Source organism: Arachis duranensis, chromosome 10 (genome assembly GCF_000817695.3).
Source record: "Arachis duranensis cultivar V14167 chromosome 10, aradu.V14167.gnm2.J7QH, whole genome shotgun sequence".
In the NCBI taxonomy this organism is placed as follows: domain Eukaryota; kingdom Viridiplantae; phylum Streptophyta; class Magnoliopsida; order Fabales; family Fabaceae; genus Arachis; species Arachis duranensis.
The window spans coordinates 19,107,483-19,110,645 of record NC_029781.3 but is presented as its reverse complement, the minus strand read 5'-3'; the positions used below and the strand labels follow the sequence as shown (position 1 = coordinate 19,110,645).

The window sequence follows — 3,163 nt, the reverse complement described above, 5'->3', positions numbered from 1 at the left end:
ACTGATTAGCCATACGGGAAACCATAGAGGACCTTTTTCACTGAGAGGACGAGAAGTAGCCATTGACAACGGTGACGCCTAGCACACAGCTTGCCATGGAAAGGAGTATGAAGGATTGGATGAAGGCAGTAGGAAAGCAGAGATTCGGAAGGAACAATGCACCTCCATACACTTATCTGAAATTCACACCAATGATTTACATAAGTATCTCTATCTTTATTTTGCGTTCTATTTATCTTTTAATTATTAAAACTCCATAACCCATTTGAATCCGCCTGACTGAGATTTACAAGGTGACCATAACTTGCTTCAAGCCGACAATCTCCGTGGGATCGACTCTTACTCACGTAAAGTTTATTACTTGAACGACCCAGTGCACTTGATGGTTAGTTGTGCGAAGTTGTGAAAAAGAGTTGAGATTACAATTGTGCGTACCAAGTTGTTGGCGCCATTATTTATCACAATTTTTTGCACCAAGTTTTTGGCGTCGTTAACGGGGATTGTTCAAGTTTGGACAACTGACGATTCATCTTGTTGCTCAGATTAGGTAATTTTTTTCTTGTTTTAACCATTATTTTATTTTCAAAAAGTTTTCAAAAAATACAAAAAAAATTCTTCTTTTTCGTTTTTCCAAAATAATTTTTGAAAAAAAATACAAAAAAAATTATAAAATCATAAAATCAAAAATATTTTTTGTGTTTCTTGTTTAAGTCTAGAGTCAAGTTTTGAGTTTGGTGTCAATTGCATATTTTTAGTTTTCTAAAAAATTTTTTCGAAAAATTCATGCATTGCATTCTTCATGATCTTCAAGTTGTTCTTGGTAAGTCTTCTTGTTTGATCCTCATATTTTTTTGTTTTGTGTCTTTTGTTGTTTTTCATATGCATTCTTTAATCCATAGTGTCTAAACATGAAAAATCTCTAAGTTTGGTGTCTTGCATGTTTTTCTTTTCTTAAAAAAATTTTTCAAAAATAAATCTTGATGTTCATCTTGATCTTCAAAGTATTCTTGGTGTTCATCTTGACATTCATAGTGTTCTTGCATGCATCATTGGTTTTGATCCAAAATTTTCATGGTTTGGGTCATATTTGTGTTTTTCTCTCTCCTCATTAAAAATTTAAAAATCGTAAAAAAATATCTTTCCCTTATTTCACTCATAAATTTCAAAATCTTTGGGTTGACTTAGTCAAGAAATTTTAAAATAAGTTGTTTCTTGTTAGTCAAGTCAAGATTTCAATTTCAAAAATTTATCTTTTCAAAATCTTTTTCAAAATCAAATCTTTTTCATTTTTATTTCATGTTTTTCGAAAAATTTTAAAAATTGATTTTCAAAATCTTTTTTTTATCTTAATTTCATTTCAAATTTTTGAAAACTTTACTAACAATTAATGTGATTGATTCAAAAATTTGAATCGAAGTTTGTTACTTTCTTGTTAAGAAAGGTTCAATCTTTAAATTCTAGAATCATATCTTTTAGTTTCTTGTTAGTCAAGTAATCAATTTTAATTTTAAAAAAAATCAAATCTTTTTCAAAAATTTGTTTTCCAATCAAATCTTTTTCAACCATATCTTTTCAATCATATCTTTTTAAAATCAATTTTTTTCAATCATATCTCTTTTAATTTGATTTCAAAATCTTTTCTATCTTCTTATCTTTTCAAAATCGATTTTCAAATCTTTTTCAACTAACTGATTTCCTTGTTTATTTTACTATTCCTTATCTTTTTCAAAACCACCTAACTAATTCTCTCTCTAATTTTCGAAAATCACCTTCCTCTTTTTCAAAAATCTTTTTATTTAACTAATTGTTTCCAATTTTAATTTTAATTTTATTTCTTCTCTTAATTTTCGAAAATCACTAACCATTTTTCAAAAACAATTTTCGAAATTCTCTCCTCTCATCTTCTTCTATTTATTTATTTAATTACTAACACTTCTCTTCTACTTATAATTCGAACCCTCTTCTCTCTCTGTGTTCAAATTTTTATTTTTCTATTATTCTTCTCTTCTACTCACATAAAGGAATCTCTATACTGTGACATAGAGGATTCCTCTTCTTTTCTGTTCTTTTCTTTTTCATATGAGCAGGAGCAAGGACAAGGACATTCTTGCTGAAGCAAATCCTGAACCTGAAAAGACTCTGAAGAAGAAGCTAAGAGAAGGTAAAGCACTCCAGAGAAAACCTTACAGAGAATCTAGAAAAAGAAGGAGACATGGCCGAACCTAACAACAATGCAAGAAAGATTCTTGGTGACTTTACTGCACCAAATTCTAACTTACATGGAAGAAGCATCTCAATCCCTGCTATTGGAGTAAACAATTTTGAGCTAAAGCCTCAATTAGTTTCTCTGATGTAACAGAATTGCAAGTTTTATGGACTTCCATCAGAAGATCATTTTCAGTTCTTAACTGAATTCTTGTAGATCTGTGATACTATTAAGACCAATGGGGTTAACCCCAAGGTCTACAGACTTATGCTTTTCCCTTTTGCTGTAAGAGACAGAGCTAGAGTATGGTTAGACTCTCAACCTAAAGATAGCCTGAACTCTTGGGATAAGCTGGTCACGGCTTTCTTAGCCAAATTCTTTCCTTCTCAAAAGCTGAGCAAGCTTAGAGTGGATGTTTAAACCTTCAGATAGAAAGAAGGTGAATCCCTCTATGAAGCTTGGGAGAGATACAAGCAACTGACCAAAAAGTGTCCTTCTGACATGCTTTCAGAATGGACCATCCTGGATATATTTTATGATGGTCTGTCTGAATTATCTAAGATGTCATTGAGCCATTCTGCAGGTGGATCTATTCACCTGAAGAAAATTCCTGCAGAAGCTCAGGAACTCATTGACATGGTTGTAAATAACCAGTTCATGTACACTTCTGAAAGGAATCCTGTGAATAATGGGATGCCTTAGAGGAAGGGAGTTCTTGAAATTGATGCTCTGAATGCCATATTGGCTCAAAACAAAATGTTGACTCAACAAGTCAATTTGATTTCTCAGAGTCTGAATGGATTGCAAAATGCATCCAACAGTACTAAAGAAGCATCTTCTGAAGAAGAAGCTTATGATCCTGAGAACCCTGCAATGGCAGAGGTGAATTACATGGGTGAAGCCTATGGAAACACCTATAATCCCTCATGGAGAAATCATCCAAATTTCTCATGGAAG

At 32.0% G+C, this 3,163-nt stretch overlaps 1 non-coding gene across 1 annotated transcript; it reads right to left on the bottom strand.

Moving 5' to 3' along the window:
• Nucleotides 1-2,605: 2,605 nt before the first annotated feature.
• LOC127743351 (small nucleolar RNA R71) lies at nucleotides 2,606-2,713 on the bottom strand. The gene has a single exon (XR_008004743.1). It is a non-coding gene; the product is annotated as a small nucleolar RNA R71 (small nucleolar RNA).
• Between the last annotated feature and the right edge of the window lie 450 nt (nucleotides 2,714-3,163).